Below are 18,278 nucleotides of genomic sequence, written 5' to 3' on the forward strand. Positions count from 1 at the left end.
TTCAGTTGTAGGTCTTTCTGAGGGGTTTTGAGGCAAGTTTGGGCATACTTACTATTTATAGTAAGTCATCTTGGACATGGTCGAACATCCAGGGGCAGTGGTATGTCGATGGTAATTGTTTAAAATCGACAAGAAGACTTGTTTATCATTGATAAGATTTGTTATGCATTGATAAAGCTATTTTATAAAGTTAAATTTAAATATTTAACTTTATTAATGCATAGACTATAGTTTGTGGGAAATATTTAAATTAAAAGAGTCCCCTTTATTTTATAACACATTGGAGACATAAGTTACATAAAGGGAGTTATGTTTTATCCCACATTGAGAAAACGAAGGACGGAGCTCTTGTGAGAACACTATAAAAGAAATGGAAAGAGCTTCTTTTAAGAAGGCTTGGAGATATCAAAGAAATTGGGAATTTTTTTGGAGATTATGTCTCAATAGTTTGAAGGATGAAATCCCTTCAAGCTGGAAATTTTGACGCCATTGAAAGATATGGTCTTGAGATTCAACATGCTAGCAATCCGAAAAATCAGATATGGAAAAGCAGTCCGAAAAAACGGAACCGAAAAAGCAGGCTGGAAAAGCGGATACGAAAAAGCAGTCCGAAAAAAGCGGAACCGAAAAAGCAAGCTGAAAAAGTAGGTACGTAAAAGCAGTCCGAAAAAGCATAACCGAAAAAAGCAGGCCGAAAAAGCAGTTCGAAAAAAGAAAAGCAGAAGGGGCAGCATAGAAGGAAATTATTACAGCCATCTACAACCAGGTCCTTTTGTTAGTATTGTTTTTTAGGGTGTTATAAGCTTTCAGCTGTAAGTGTGCATTATACCAGCATTATCATTTTGTAATCCATGTAAATGCCAAAGTCTTGGCCATATTTCATGAGCATTGTAATTTTCATTGCAATTAAGAAGATAATAGTTGCTGGTGTCATTTAAGCAATTTAATATCATTATTTATTAGCTAGTTAGTTTGCATACCAACTGTTTGTAAAAATGCCAGTTGGCTGTAGTTGTTCATTTCTCATGCTTAGATCATATATATGCACTGAATATTGTCAAAATTAGTAGCACACTCATGTTAGGTCATTGTGTAGTCCATTGTAGTCTTCTAGCACAAGATTCTCATTGATGCAAATTGAAGAAAAAGTCATTTGAAGCTAGCTGAAATACTATATCAGTCATATGTCCCTTGCATGTGAATTGTTTGATGAAATTCTTTGAGCTTTCATCAGCATTTTAAAGGGCAGATTTGAGGAGGGTCATTACAGCGGTATCAGAGCTTGCTTGCAAAGTGTTTGACAAAATGTCAAACCACTGAAGTATAAAGGTTTTTGGTGTTTGAAGAAGTTATAACCTATTGGGGTTATTACACATGCTGATCTGCCGTGAGTAACTGGAATGTAGGTGGGCACAACGTGGGTTGTCCTAACTTTTTCCATATATCTTCCAATAACACGTTCATGCCTGACCCTCCGTCCACAATTATGTCTATTAGTACAGTTCCTAAAATGCCACTTTCAACTACTGCCGGATGCCTTCTTGTCATAAGTGCCAGTAGCATGGGGTCTGCTATCATTGTTCCACTACCATTCCTTCCTATTTCCTCCGTCGCTCAAGGGAGTGGTGTCATATTCATGATAGCCATCCGCAACTGTGGCATTGTGAGAAGGTCATTTAATTTAATAGGGTTGCAATATCTACGTTATCATGTTTTGTTCAGCTAAATTCCTTTTTGAGGTTTTGGCAGTGTCTTTTAATTGTAACTTCCCTGTTCTCATCTATCTTTCTAGCTGTGTTCGTGCTTGTTGTAACCTTTCCTTTTCTTCCTCTGCATTAGGGTATTTCGCCTTCACCTGCTCACATGTAACCACTAGTACCTTCTCATCACATGTTTCAATGCTTAATAGATTTACCCCTTGTTTTGGGCATTTTGAATCTTCGTGATCTCCTGAACCATAACATCTGCATAGTAGTTGCGGCGTCTCCTTTGTGGTACAACCTTTGGCAAAATGCCCCTAGAGGTTGCATGCACGACACTATATCATTGGCCATCCACTCATGTCGTACTGTATTCAGCTTCGGCCTTTATTGTTATATTGTTATTATTGCCCTCCCTTCCGTGTCGAATTATTGTTGCGATATCCTCCCAAAGTTGCATTGTTGTTTGTATTTGTTCCTGCGGACGCTTCTTGCGTTAGTAATACTTGTTGATGTCCTTTTGACTTCATGTTAAATGGGCATTCTTTTATGGAATGTCCTGCCACCTGGCAAATATCATGAAATTGTTTCTTCGAGCATGAGCCCTTTGTGTGGCCATCCTCTTTACAGTCCGTGCACCACAGTTCTCCCTCCACCAAGTCCGGATTCTTTTTCAAATTCTTAAATTCTTTCATCATTTGTAGCATATCTTTCTGTAACGCTTGAACTTTCTTGTTTGATTCTTCATCACTACTGCCACTTTTGGATGATGAATCATCTGAATTGGACGATTTATGCTTCTTCTTACTTGTCTTTTGTTTGCTTTCCAGATCCATCGTGCGATTATACACTTTGGCGTATGATGCTGGTGGTACAATCTTCTTTTTCAGAGCCGGCCGTAGCCCCTCAACAAACCATTGTTTCTTCAATCTGTCAGCTGATCGACTCTCCATCTTCCCAACTAGCTCTTTTAGCTGTCTTGCATAGGCATGGATTGTTTCGTTCTTTCCTTGCTTGGTGTTGTATATCTCTGCTACAATTTCATTATCGTTCTGTAGCAGTTGGAGCTTTGCTATGAACTCCTTTCTGACATCCGCCCATGTAGTCAATTTCTAAGGGTCGACATCCGCCCATGTAGTCAATTTCTAAGGGTCGACATCCGCAAACCAATCAATTGCCACACCCCGTAGAGTCACTTGAAACTGCCGAACCCAATCATCTTCATCTATTACACTGTTTGTTGTCCATATTGTTTCACATGTCTTGCAGTGTCTGATGAGATCGACTATTCTGTCACCATTAAACTTTGGCAATTTCTCCTTGGATCCTGCCATCGCTACTTTTTTTTTGATTCTGTGGTACTTGTGTACACGTGTTGTTCTGAACACCGGTGCTATTCAGAGTACCCATGCTGTTTTGAGTACCAATGTTGTTCTGAGTACCCGCTCTGTTCAGAGTACTGGCATTGTTCTGAGTATTCGCGCTATTCAAAGTACCCGCGTTGTTCTGAGCACCCGTGCTATTTTGCACAACTGCACTGCTTTGGACAATTGCCTTTGCTTCCAACAACCGCGTTACTTGGTGAAAGAAAATCTTCCTCAAGCGAAGTTGTTCGATTCTTTGCCCATATTCGTTCATCAGGTGTATTGGGAATGAAGAGTTCACTCCACGCTCATGCTCCCTCAGCACTTCGAGCCGTGCGAGTTGCTTCCCTTCTGTTCGGATGCTCTACCCTGGGCATATATAGGTTAAGGAACTCCTCGTTTGTTTCTTTCACCAAATTCAAGTGCTGTTGAGTCTCCTCCAAAAATTCTTTGGCACTCCTCAACCTACTAGGTGAGTGCACTCCCTCTGTCTATGCCCCTTCACCCCCTTGGTGTCCGTCAGCAATTTGCTGAAGCTTCTGTATGCGCTCCGCCTGCTGTGTTAAAATTAAAACTTCTTGTGCTGTACGTATTTCATCCTTATCTTTTATCTTATTTCTATCCTTGTTAAGCAAATTCGACATTAATCTTCATAACATTTCCTTCGTCCAGGTTCGACTAGCAATGGCACCAAATGTTTACTGTATAGTGTAAAAGATATTTAACGCATGTAGTATAGCAAGATATAAAACAGAAAATATACTTCATTCATATATGCAATATGTGCTCAATGCTTACAATTTGATTACAATGATGATCCAAAGTCCATTTCGAATGGTGTACATATACTTTTACGAAAGGGTGACTTAACCATCATGCACCCGTTCGGATACAATTCTACCCGTCAACTACAATATAGATTTTACTGACAACAACTGTCGGCAAAACACCCTTAGGAATTTCTATGAGAGAGATGCATCACGTCAGAAAACTGAATCATTAGCTGTTGTGTTGTGGTGTCAAGGCTACTCAGAAGTTTGTAATCGTCGCATAAGTCGACACATGATGTATATAGAGTAAATAAATAAAAGAGTGTTCTATCTTGTTTGTTTTTTAATAAGTAATGGTATATGTCAAATGCCCAATCTTTTAAATAAGAATAGGAATTTGAGAGAAGAAATCGACGAATTACAATTTGTGCGTGGGGAAGTTGAATGATGACGAAGAATAAGATAACTTGCCGAGGAATGGATTGAGGGGCAGCCAGTAGTGGTGTTCATAGGAACCAATGAAGGGTGCCACAGTTTGCCAGAACAACAGGGATGAAGCAACGAGGAGTTGCTCAAGGAAACATGACATAGATTAGCAGTGCTTGAGGAGACAAAGGAGTAATTTTTACATTCATCTCATACACCATTATGAGAGGGAACCTGTGAAGAAGTGGGAGAGGAGGCGAGGCCAATAGAAGACACCGGGGCACAAAGAAGTGTCAGAGCGACACTGTACGGTGGTCAAAGTAACCTGCCAGGACCAACTTCTAATAGTTCAATGACATGATCTAGTGGTAATCAAAGGGAAAGAAACACAGTGTCTCAAAAGCAAAAACTCTTGAAGTTCATAGGCGATAGGAAGGAAGATCCCATACGACATTGTCCTACATGCGAAACTATATGGACTACCAACGTGGTCAACAATGCAAACGAGTGGTTGTACTAGTTCCCTGCCAACCTACGGGGAGTGGTCGTGGATTGGTTCTCGGATATGGACAAGGCAAAGATCACCACATGGGATGATCTAAAGAAAAAATTCCAATCAAAATTCTGACTGCTACGGGACAACAACTAGGTTGTGGCGGAAATCTACATCTGTAAACAAGGGAAGGACACTGTTCGAACCTACAATTGAAGGCTCAAAGATCTTCTTAGCCGGATGGGTACTCAACTTGTGGATGAACTAAAGAAACATTGGTTTGTAGAAGGCCTTTGCGGAGCATTGAGAAGGAAAATGAAGATAGTTCTGCCCACATCATACACAGATGCCTATGACCATGCCCTAAATCTAGAAAGTGAGCAAAACAACAAAGAAAAAGAAGAAGAGAAGTAAATCCTCATCCTCCTCTGAGAGTGATGAATCCTCTAACGAGGGAAGCAATGCAAATGGCGAGGAGCCTAGCAAGAAAGTACAAGCCCTCCAAAAAGACTTGGAGCGAATGAGGAAAGAATTCAAGTCCATGAAGGGAATTGGCCACATGGAGGAAGGAGAAATTTGGTGTGCGAATTGCAAAGAGAAAGGTCATTCAAAGGGAGCATGCCCTAAAAAGGCAATGTGGGATATCTGTTAGGTCTTGGGTCATTCTACAAAGGAATGTCCGTTCAATATGAAGACTAGAAGCCGACAGATACTATTCACACAGGAACAACCATCCACTTCTGGCACTAACAATGAGACCCAGGGCAACAATAATGCCACATTTGATGGCTACCGGAGCAGGTGGGAATGACAACAGGAATCAGATACAATATGATTCCAAGGGAAGGCCCATAATCCAATGCCGGGCATGTAACCAATGGGGCCACTTCGCCAGAGAGTGTCCAAAGAATGACACTCCTCAAAAATTATGTCAATGATGTAGTCTAAGTGACCACGAAGACACCAATTGCCCAAAACAAGTAAACCTCATTAATATCGATGACGAGGAAAATGTTTTGGTTGTCACCCGCAACCAGGTTGAGCAAGCTACCTATCCTAACCCCTGCATGAAGAAGAAAAGACTAAGGGAGGCACAAGAAGACGTAGAAAAGGTAATGAAGGCTACGAAAGATATTGTTCCTGGACGATCGGAGGGAGAGGACAACTTGGTCAATTAGATGCTGCAAATGGAGGTGCCCGTTAGACTTCAAGACCTATTGCAAACGGTACCGCAACTAAGGACGACATTATTGAATGCCCATAACCCGTTGGAGATGAAGGAACAACCAATGGTACTAGGAGGGTCAGTCACAGATCCCATGTTGCTGAGTCACAGATCCCATGTTGCTGACAGTAAGCAACAACTATCATCCGATGGTGGTTGAGATGGGAATCCTTGGAACCGTGGATGGTGGGTCCGGGGTGAATGTTCTTCCCAAGGAGATGTGGAAGAAATTGGCCAAGCCTACCCTGTGGCTGTCCACATTCAACCTGCTTGGTGTCGACTAGCAGGGGATAAAGCCCATAGGAACCTTGGTGGCTCAATAAGTAACTAGTGGGATGTAGCCATTTGTGCTGGATTTCGTAGTGATTCCCTTGAAGAAAAAGGGATATGACACCATTCTTGGAAGAGGATGGCTGGTGGCCGCAAAAGTAAATCACAGCTAGAAGAAGAATATCTTGTCAATGGAAAGCGGAGGGTAGAAGTTTGCCATTGATCTCTGAACTCAAATGGTAAGTGAAGAAATGGCATTGTCATTAGAGTTCGAGTTAGACGGAGAGCATTGGATAGATGAGGGAAGAATGGATCCGAACGACGAAGGCGATTTAGAATTGGAGGAGTGTTCAGGAGACGAGACTAGTTCACTGAATGGACTTTTCATTGGTAGATGGAAGACTATGAACTCTTCTATATGTATATGCTTGGCATCGAGGAGCCCAAAGATGAGGTATTCCCACCACAGTTCATGGAATACAGAGAAGGAAACGCAGAGATCAATGAGAGTCTCGCCCATTGCTTTGAAGGAAAAGATATAAGATACGAAAAGCTGTCAATAGAGGCTACTAATCTTGGTGATGTAGAGAATCCAAGGAACATACTTGTGGGAGACGACTGGAAGCTTGTACTGAAGGCCGCGGCATTTAAAATCTTTATGGAGTACAAAGATCTATTTGTATGGACTTACAAGGATTTAAAAGTGGTCCCACCAAAGATGTGTGTCCACTGCATATAGTTGGTACCCAAAGCCATACCTGTGCAGAAGTGCTCGTACAGAATGAATAAAAACTATGCAGCCCGCGTAGATGAGGAAATACAACGAATGCTTGAAGCCGGCATAATATTCAAAGTTCATACAAGTCAGTGGGTGTCACCAATTGCAATATCGGTGAAGGATGGGATCCAAATTCGGATGTGTGGACTTCCAATGCCTCAATGCCCTCATAATAAAAGATCCCTTCCCGATTTCGTTCACCGACACGATTCTAGAAGAAGTAGCCGAACATGAGACATATTCCTTTGTGGATGGATTCTTTGGCTACAACCAAATTTCCATTGCTGAAGAGGACAAACTAAAAACTACTTTTGTGGTGGAGAATGGAGTGTATGTGTACAACCGAATACCCTTCGGATTGTGTAACGCACCTGTTGTGTTTCAGAGGATCATTTTGTACATATTTGACAAAATGTCGGTAGGCAACTTCCAAGCATTTTTGGATGATTGGTCCATCTTTATGGACAGGACAACCACTTGAAGGCATTCCAGGAATGTATGGAAAGGTGTTAGTGGGGAAGGCTGGCATTGAATCCAAAAAAATGTCGATTCATGGTTCCTCAAGGAAAACTACTTGGGCACACTATGTGCAAGACAGGATTGAAGATTGATCCTGATAAAGTAAGGGTGATTGTGGAAATGGAGGCCCCGAAGGAGGTATCTAAAGTCGAGTCTTTTCTTGGGCACATTGGATATTATAGACGGTTTAGAAAGAACTAAGCCCAAATTGCTCTTCCTCTGGAAAAGTTGACACAGAAGGGAGAACTGTATGTTTGGAGTTCGGACCAAGAGACCGCCTTCACAGAGTTGAAAAATAGGCTGTTGGGGGTGGCCATCTTGGCATACCCGAATTGGGACAAGGAGTTCCATGTCCATGTGGACGCTTCAAACTTCGCCATAGGTGCAAGGTTGGCGTAGACTAGTGACCATGGCCTTGATCACCCAGTGTATTTCGCAAGTCGACTACTATCAAAAGCTGAGAAGCATTATAGAACCACTGAAAGGGAGGCTCTCGAGATGGTGTACTCGGTACAAAAACTCAAACATTACCTATTGGCTACACCATTAATCTTTTACATGGATAACCAAGTGCTGATTTACTTGGTGAACAAACCAATTATCCAAGGCAGAATTAGTATATGGTTGTTGCTACTGTAGGAATTCACCTTCACCATCATTGTGCGACCAGGGAAGAGTCATGTCATTGTGGACCAGCTCTCTTGAATCAGGTTCGAGGAGCCATCGGAAGTGGTCAATGATGATTTTCCAGATGCACACTTATTCAGAATCGCCATTCTTCTAGGATGGTAGAAGTCTATTTGGGAGTATCTATCGACGTCTCCATTTTCGTGAGAGATGCCGCCAGGTGAACGACAGAAGCTAGTTTTAAGGAGCCAGACTTTCCAACTAATAAATGGTCTCTTGTACAAGATGGGTTCTGATCAAGTGCTACGGCGATGTGTAATGGAAGAAATGTAGAGTGTTCTAAGGGAAGCACATGAAGGTCCAACAGGTGGCCACATGGGACCCCGCACAACAACACGAAAGGTTCTGCTTGCTTGGTGATGGTGGACCACACTTTACAACAATGCACGGGAATGGGTATTGAGTTGCGATACATGCCAAAGAGCTAGCAAACCACTGAAGAGGGGCCTCATGCCATTAAACTCGTCCCATGCCCAAGAGTTGTTTGAACATTGGGGACTAGACTTCGTGGGTCCACTGAAGGCGAGTACGGCCTGGCGTTGCCGATACATAGTGGTGGCTACGGAGTATTTAACAAAATGGGTAGAGGCATGGGCACTACCCGACAACACTACAATCAGTATGGCTAAGTTCTTGTATGAACAGATCATCACATGGTATGGCATACCTATTCAATAGACAAGTGACAGAGGGGGTCACTTTGTCAATCACGTGATCAGATTACTGACAACGAAATTCAAGATTTTTCATTTGTTGTCAAGTCCCTACTACCCATGAGCCAATGGCCAGGCGGAAGCCACAAATAAAATTCTGGTGGCCATCATATATAAATCATACGGTGTCGAACAAGCAAACTAGGAGGAAAAGTTTCCTTCGGTGCGGCCTATCGTACCACATCCAAATTTACAAGTGGATAGATGCTGTTCTAGTTAATTTTTGGCCAAAAAGTCGTCGTACCAGCCGAATTTATGGTCCCAAGTCTGCAAATTGCAATTGACAATAGACTAGGAGATATGGAGAGTTTACGTGAACGCGTATATCAATTAAACAAACTAGATGAATGCAGATTAATAGTGCAATGGGTGATAGAGGTGGCGTAAACCCATCGAAAGTTGTGGCATGACAAATATTTGAAAAGAACAAGGTTTCAACTAGGCCAACTCGTGCTTCGGTACAATAGCTGCAAGGAGATAAAACCCGGGAAATTCAAGGTTAAATGGCTTGGACCGTATAAAGTGAGAGAAGTCGGTGACAATGGATCCATAAAACTATGGACTCTCGACGGGGAGGAAATCCCTGACGCCATCAACGGGTCTAAGCTAAAAATTCATCATGAATGCCATGAGGGTGTGGCCAAGGGTGATAATAGCTAAAATTAGACTTACAAAAAAATAAAAAATAAAAATGGACAGTGGTCCCGCAAACACGATGTTCTGTGGACACATGGCTGCAGACAAGCCAATGAGTCACGAGCCCTTGCGGTGAATAAAGACCAACCGTGGTGAAGGAAAAACTAATTGACATTTGCGAAGAGGAGAGCAAGTGCTTGGGAAAGAAGAAAAGGGTGTCCGCGGAGAAATAGAAGAATATCCGGCAAGTAGAAAAGAAAGATTCTATTGAAAGAGAAAAGAAAGAAGCCACGTCCCGTGGAAAAGGAAACAAATTTCAAAGCATAGCATTTGCGGGAAATAGAAGAATATCCGCAAGGAAGCAAAAGACAACAAAGACATTCAGTGTGGGAACCATTGCTGCTAGAGAAGCACTGCCGTGGAAGACAAAAAGAGAGAAAATCCTAATTGTTTCTTTTGGTTACATTAAAAGACAAAACAAGAGACCGTTATGATGGAATTTGCAGGGAAGAGAAGGCAGTGGAAAGACTAGTTGAAGGTAAATAGTATGGAAAAGAATGCAAGCGTGTTGGCTTTCGGAGTCCAATTTGTAGGGCCGACAGCATCCATTAGCAAGAAACAAAAAGTGCAGGTTGACCTGTCACACCTCATAGTTCAATTTGAAGGGTTGAATGGCAGTGAGTGCCGGAGATGGTGGCAAGAGACTGCAGATATAGATTTAATCAAACAAATTCTGATATGGGTGCAAGTACATTGGGCAATACAACTTCCAGTGTTCTCCATTCGGTTGTTTGAGTTGATCCTAAGAACTATGATAGAAATGTACAACAAGAACAACAGAACAGGTACATTTTTGTACAGGAAGTAGTGTATGACAGTCTCTTTCAAACTGCAAGATTTCAGTAAGGTTTTTGGCATTCCTGGCCAAGGAGGTCACAAAGTAGGGATAAAGAATCACAAGTTGCTGCAAGAACACAAGGAATTATGGGTAAACTTGGTGGCACGTGACATCACACCAGAGGAATTGGAGTTTGTGGTGAAGGTTATCAAGAGCCAAGGACTACGATGAGATTTCATCCGAGAGGGCCATTGGAGATGTATTATGGATGTAATTAAAAGTAGGTTGACGGGGGCAAGTAGGGCCTTAGATATTGCCTTGCCTCAGATTACATTTATGAAAAGCATCATGAATGGTATCATGTATGATTGGGCCACGGTCCTCATAGACAAGATGGAGGAGTTTATGACATCACAACATTGCACATTTTTCATGCCACATCATGCCATCGGCTTGTTTCTATAAGCAACCCTTCATCAAGTTCTAGTAGATGCCTTTGAAGTTCCACCGAGGGGGAAATTGGCGCCAGGAGAACCTTCAGTATTCTACTAGAGGCATTTAGATATGGGTGGAATTGCGGCTGGTTAGAAGAGGGTATTGTAGGGGTTGGAGGCATACGGGGACATGGACAACGGAAGGGAGGAAACCACAGAGAGTAGTGGGGCCGACTTCGAGGAAGAGAGTACCTCAGCAAAATTTGGGAGCGATGTGACAGTTGGAGGATCCACATTTTTCACCACTCCCCAATTGCCAACTTCGGCACACTTGACAGCCACTATCTCACTTATTCCTTTGTTTGGCCAGAGGCATGTGCCAGTTATCATGACTCCACCGACGGCCACGAAAGATGTTATTACTCCACAGAATGTTTCACCAAATCCAGTTGCACAAGCAACAGAGTTAGTAGAGATGTACGCGCTAGAACCCGGACCTCAGGTTCGACTAGACGTGATCGGCTCTGACGTTTTGGTCACCATATCTTCATCTTTGTTGGCCGAGGCCCTACCAGCATAGCTAGTCGAGAGCATTGAGACGACACAGGCAACACAACCCGAGAAGGTTGAGGTGATGCACAAAGCCAGTTTATTTTTGAGACAATAGTTCCAACTCATTCTTGCAGAGGTCGGTGCCTCCATTTAGTCCCCGAGGCATGGAGAGGTATCCCTAGGAGTAGCTGCCATATTAGAGCCACAGGAGGTGGGAGTACCATAGTTTGAGAATGCATCCGGAGAGGAGGTGGCTTCGGATGTGGACGTGGCTACTGCAGGAGAGGCAGAGATGGATATTGATATGGAGTGGGTTATTGATGATGTGGGAAAAGAGGATTATGGGTCGGATGAGGATAGATGCAAAGCATACATTAGAGCTATGGAGGTTATGATGGAGAGAGGACGCATCATTGGATATCAAGCTTTGACTCGTAGGAAGGAGTTACATTTGATTCGAGCCTATATTTGGGGGGTCTGTCCTGAGCGTTTTTGCTCTTGCTTTGAGGTTAGGGGATGGCCAGTAGTGGAAACACTGGAGATGTTGGCTGATTGGGTTACAAATTCTGAGTTGGGACCATGCAATATTGCTATGGAGAAGCTAGCACACGTAGTGGGAGCATATAAAGGTGTCTACTATGCTCATAGGTGTGCAGAGGCAGAAAGGGAAGTAGAGAGGATTGCAGCAGTCGAGATAGAAGCTCGAGAGAAGTTAGTTACTGAATTGGTTAGGCAGCAGGCAACATGGCCAGTTGAGCGAGCAACACTTTTGCAAGATAAGGAGAAGGCCAAACAAAGATTGCAAACGGCCGACCAAGGATTGTAGACAGCCTAGGCCCAGGTCATGGAGGCATCACTTCTCCTAAAGGAGGCAGTGGAAGTTAACACACGGACATAGAAGGAATTACATATCCACACTAATCAAGTTTATGAGTTGTGTTGGCAGCAGAATACTTCAGGGATGCAACCTCCTCCCTAGTCTATCTTGTTTCTATGTTTGTATGTTGTCTCCTAATTTTGTTAGTTTTTGACTAGCCAGGAGACAACTTTTCTTTTTTGGGGGGGATGATGTTGTCCAGCAAAATGGGTAGTTAGACAGTTACTGGTGTGGACATGGTTGTGTCGTTTCATTGGCACCGTATCGGACATTATAAATGTCGTGAACACTTATGTATTTTGGCATCATTATCATTGTATGAAACATCATTGTTGTGTATGGTAAACATTTGATAAATGAATAGTATTTTGCATTGATTATATGTTTTTTTCCTGTTCACCTATGGGCTGAACAGAATGAGTAGATGCAAGATATATAAATTAGTTCAGAGAAATCTTTAATGCAGAAAGTTGCATGAATCTGCAGCATTAAATTCAGAAATGTTACAATAATCTGTAGCACTACATTATGAAACATGAGAAGAATATACAACATTAAATTCTGAAACGTTTACAAGCATCTGCAGCACTAAATTCATTAAATTCTGACACTGAAATTCTGATTCATTAAATTTTGAAGCTGTCAGAACTTCTGCAGTCATCATTCACCAAAAAAGATTAATTATTACAATAGGGGCCACACCAAACTAAGAATATTGTGCCTCGTAGACTTCTCAATGGCATGTCTGAAAAGTTGACCTTGACTCAATATATATTTCATCTCTTTTAGTTCTCTAATTAGAAGTCATTAGTCTTTCTTGAGAAAAATCTGAGAGTTTGAACAAACATGAATACTAACCTTTGACATGAATGACAAAATATTCCGATGTCCTAATGTTTGAGTCCCCTATCTTAGGTTTTTGATATACTGAGGTCCATGGAAGGTCTTAGGTTCAAGCTATAGCTGGTCCATTGAAAATTAGTGTTATCCATGTTATTTATTTGTTTAGAACATTATAATTTGAAGCCATTTAAGGGGATACTCATATTATTAGCTATAATGCTAGCATTCTATATTAAGGCAAAAATAGCTGACACCTAATGTAATGTTGGCGATGTTTACCACATAGATTAATTAAGAAATGCACACAGACAATGAACAACAGAACTCCTTAGATTATTCGCATATGCCAGAACCTTACATTGTGCTGTTCATTATCCATGTGCATTTCTTAGTTAACCTGTGCAGTAAACATTTGGCACCGTTGCCCTATGAACCTGGAAGGTGGAAGGAATGAAGATTAATGCCAAATCAGCTTAACAAGGATCGAAATAAGGTCAAGGGAAAAGATGGAATTTGTACTGTGCAAGAAAATTTAATTCTGGCACAGCAAGCCGAACATCGAAGGAGATTCCAGAAGATTGCTGACGGAAACCGGAGCACGAAAAAATTGTTGGAGGAAACTTGGCAGCGGGTGGAATTGGTGGAAGAAGCATGGGACGAGTTTTTGAATTTGTGTTTGCCGAGGGAAGAGAATCTAGACGAAAGAGCATCGACTCGCACGGCTCGAAGTGTCGAAGGAGCAAGAGCGTGGATTGAACTCTTTGTTCGGGATATACTTTCGCAGGGGACAACTTCATAACACCCTTCTTCACCAAGGTTCGCAGCTGTTGAGTCTGACGGTGTGGGAAAACAGTCTGCTGATGTGGGAGTGCAGTCTGCCGATGTGGGAGACCAGTCCGTTGGTGACGGAGTGTAGATCGCCGGTGTGGGAGTGCCGTCCGCCGGTGTGGGAGACCAGTCCGCTGGTGTGGGAGTACAGACCGCCAGTGTGGGAGTGCAAAGCGTCGGTGTGGGATTGAACAATGCCGGTATTGCAGGACCGAGCAACGCTTGTTTACAGAAACCAATTGTGATGGCGGGACAGAAAGAGAAATTGCCGAAGTTCAATGGCAATGGTATGGCCGATCCCATTCGACATTGCAAAACATGTGAAACGATCTGGAAGGCAAATGGGATAACTGATGAAGACGACTGGATGAGGCAAATTTTGGCCACCCTATGAGGCGTAGCAATTGATTGGTTCATTGATACAGATCCACAAAAGCTAAACAGTTGGGATAACATTAAAAAGGAGTTTCTGGCAGAATTTAAACTGTTGCGGTATGATAATGAAATTGTAGTAGAGATCTTCAATATTAAGCAGGGGAAGAACGAAACCGTTCGCGTTTACGCCAGGAAATTAAAAGATTTGATAAATAAAATGGAAAGTAAGCCAGCAGACGGACTTCAGAAAAGATGGTTCGTGGAAGGCCTACGCTCGAAGTTGCGGAGGAAACTAAAAATTGTGCCACCGTTGTCATATACGGAAGCTTATAACAGAGCATTGGACCTCGAAAGTGAGCTAAAGACAAAGAAGAAGACGAAGACTAGCTCATTTGATTTGGATGACGATGAGCTTGCCAGAGGTGATAGCCGTGACGATGAAGGCAACAGTAAGAAGGTTCGTGCCCTATAGAAGGACATGATCCGCATGATGAAGGAGTTTAAAAACATGCAGAAGGAGCCAAAAGGCAGTGAGCTGTGGTGCATGGAGTGTAAGACCGACGGTCATACTAAAGAATCGTGTCCAAAGAACCAATTTTGTGACATTTGTCAGATCATGGGCCATTCGACAAAAGAGTGCCCCTTTAACATGAAGACAAGAGGATTTTCGCAGGTGCTTCTTACATAGAAGGCTTCCCCGTTGGGCAGTAGTGGAAATATGAATAGTGCAGGTGCCACATCTGGAGGGTATAGGAATAATAACAAAGGGCAAAATAACAACAATGCGAACAATAACAATAATAATGGGAGTCGAAGTCGAATCCAGTATGATGCAAATGGACGGCTGATCGTTCAATGCCGAGTATGTAATTTGTGGGGTCATTTTGCGCTGGATTGTACAGTGGCAAACACACCGAAATTATTATCTAGATGGTGCGGACCCGGCGACCATGAAGATGCCAGGTGCCCAAAGTCTAGAATAAACTTGATCACTGTCGGCACGGATGAAGAGGAGGCTCTGGCAATTACGTGGAGGCAAGCAAAACTGTCGGCGGAGGAAAAAAGAAAATTGGGGGAAGCGCAGGTTAAAATTGGAAAGGAATCATTGGCAGGGACATCTCAGTTGAAGGACATCACCGGCACCTTGGCAAGGAACTTCGCAGAACAAAACATTGTACGGCAGATCTTACAAACGGAGATACCGATCAAGATAAGTGACCTCCTTCTCACAATGCCCCAGTTACGGACGGCCATTTTGAATCATACACCATTTCCGAAAGCAACGGAGGACACAGGAAGGGATAGTAGGGAAGTGACGGTAACAGACCCAATGTTGCTGGCATTCACATCCGGATGGCATCCGGTGGTTGTCGAGATGAAAATTTTGGGAAATGTTTTGACAGACACAATTATCGACGGAGGGTCCAACGTGAATGTGTTGCCAAAGGATACTTGGAAGAAGTTGGGAAAGCCGACGCTGTGACCACCTACATTCCAGTTGCTCACGACAGACCAACATGGGATCAAAGCATTGGGAACTTTAAGGGCACAATCGGTAACTATTGGAACACAGCCATTTTTATTGGACTTCGTGGTCATTCCATTGATAAAGAAAAGGATATGATGCTATTCTCGGACGGACTTGGTTGGTGGAAGCAAAAGTAAAACATGATTGGAAACGAAATACCCTATCAATGGAGCGCGGAGGCAAAAGATTCATAATTGACTTGCACACACAAATGGTAGGTGAGGAGGCAACATCGTCAGACTCAGAAGGTGAAGGCAACAGTGACGACGAAAGAAATGATGATGAAGGAAAGAGGAGAATGGAACCAGACGACGAAGGAGTATTGACACTAGAAGGAGGATCGAATGATGACAACCTAGACTCGGTGAATGGCCTTTACCATTGACAAATAGAAGACTACGAACTCTTTTTGAGTTGTAATATGCTAAGGGTCGATGAAGGTGAGAAAAAAGAGGAAAATGAGTGTTCGAAGGAATACAGAGAAGTAGATGATGCAAAGGAGGTTACGATTGAAGAAGGGAAGGACATACAATACAAACCCAGAAAAAAGAAAAATTCCACCGTCTGGTACATGGTGAACGGACTGCACAGGAGGAAAAGAATGCATCGCACCATAAAATTACTTGAAGAATACCGACAACAAGGAAATAAGCTAGATGTGCGACGACTGTAGGCATAGTGGGCGATGAAGGTGACACAGAATAGACATAAGGCGTGGCATGACAAACTCAATAGGTTTCAGCCGGGGCAGTTGGTACTCAAGTACGACGGTCGGAATGAAATCAAACAGGAAAGGTTTAAGGCAAGATGGGTTGGACCATATTAGATCCGGGAGGTCGGCGACAATCGAGTGATAAAGTTGGGGACGTTGGACGGGCAAGAGGTATCTCACGTAGTCAACGAATCCTACCGTGCCAGAAAGATGCGGTTGTCGTCAACGTTGCAGAATGATCAGATGATTCCCTCGTCATTGTCGTTGCAAAATGGCGATGCCTGAAGGCAAAATTGAGGTGCTGTTCATTTTTTTGAAAAAAAAAAAGCAGTTGAGTGCTCCGCGGGCGTCTATCCGCGGAAGGTTGCTCCGTCGACGATGCCTCGCAGGCACCTGTCCGCGGAAGCTGCCCCGCAGACCCCTGTCTGCGAGCAACTATCTACGGGCACTTGTCCACGGGAGTTGCTCCGTGGGCACTTGCCTTGCCGGCACCTGTTCGCGGGAGTTGCTCCGCCTGAGAGTGCATGTTTGAGCTGGAGATTCAAAGTGCCGGGAGTGAGAAAGGTGTGTGGAGGATTGAAAAATTTTAGTTGGAGGTGTAGGAGGATTGGAGGAAAGAGGTGTGTGTGTAAAGCCTAGTAGTTGCATGAGAAGTGGAGGAGCTTCAAGGAAACATTAAAAAAAAAAAAAAAACGATGATGGATTGGGGTAGTTCGGAATGAGTAGCAGATGATGCCAAAGGGAAGGGGAAGCATCAGTGGTTGCCAGAAAGAGTGTGAAATCGGCAAAAAATGACAGAAACAGTGTGTTCCATGTAGTTTTGTGTGGGTTTCGGAGTGCTAATTTGGTCTTGGCAGCGAGGGGCGCTGCCCCTCGACCCCGCCAAGGGACCCCCAGTCGTTGCGGATATCAGTCGTGAAGTGTGACTAGTTGAGAAGACTTGAAGCTACTGTAGACATGGAGCGTCTGTGTACCAGAGGCACTGGGAGTAGGTGTTGGCCGAGAGGCTGTCTTAGTGGATGCACAGAGAACTCGGGAGGAGTGGGTCATTCAGAAGGTAGTACAGCGACACTTAGCTCAGTGGGCCTAGTGTTGGAAGCAGAGAAAGCAACACGGGTGGCTATCAAGGTCAGCTTGGGGAGACAGTGTTGTGTTAGCAAAGGCTATAGATGTAACGGGATGAATGTGGAAGTGATGTGACAGAAGCAGATTTTTTTTTGTAGTCACTCTGTTAATGTATTTTGTTTGTTAATTTATCTCAGATATTTTGTAATTGTCGTCTGGAGACGACTTTTTCTTTTGGGGGGGATGATGTCGTAAGTAGAAACTGTGTCAGTCGATTGGATTGTCGTCGATGTTTCTGTAGCTGACGGGATGATTGTCGTCGGTGTTTCAACTTTCTGTATTCTGTAGCCGACGGGTAAATAGTTTGTAGTGGACATAATGTTTGTGGCCAACGGACTCTTTCGGGAAGGTTCGGCGGATAGTATTTATATCCCGTCTGGGATCATTTTATCTCATCATCTATCATTCATCTTATGAAGCATAATGTAATCTGTTGGCATATGCGAAGAATCTAAGAGTTCTGTTGTTCATTATCCGTGTGCATTTCTTAGTTAACCTGTGCAGTAAACAGGCGAGACTGAATAACTCGTATATCGTCCAATCTTATACAACAGTGCTATTTGCTGATTATGTCACCTTAGCCAT

At 43.1% G+C, this 18,278-nt stretch overlaps 1 protein-coding gene across 2 annotated transcripts in view; it reads left to right on the forward strand.

The window, feature by feature from the left end:
* The window catches only part of LOC149559658 (syntaxin-31-like), a 191,827-nt gene that overhangs the window by 148,673 nt on the left and 24,876 nt on the right, over nucleotides 1-18,278 (forward strand). The gene's annotated exons all lie outside the window — the stretch shown is intronic.

Source organism: Cupressus sempervirens, chromosome 4 (genome assembly GCF_028749045.1).
Source record: "Cupressus sempervirens isolate cs-2001-9-10 chromosome 4, ASM2874904v1, whole genome shotgun sequence".
Classification (NCBI taxonomy): Eukaryota; Viridiplantae; Streptophyta; class Pinopsida; order Cupressales; family Cupressaceae; genus Cupressus; species Cupressus sempervirens.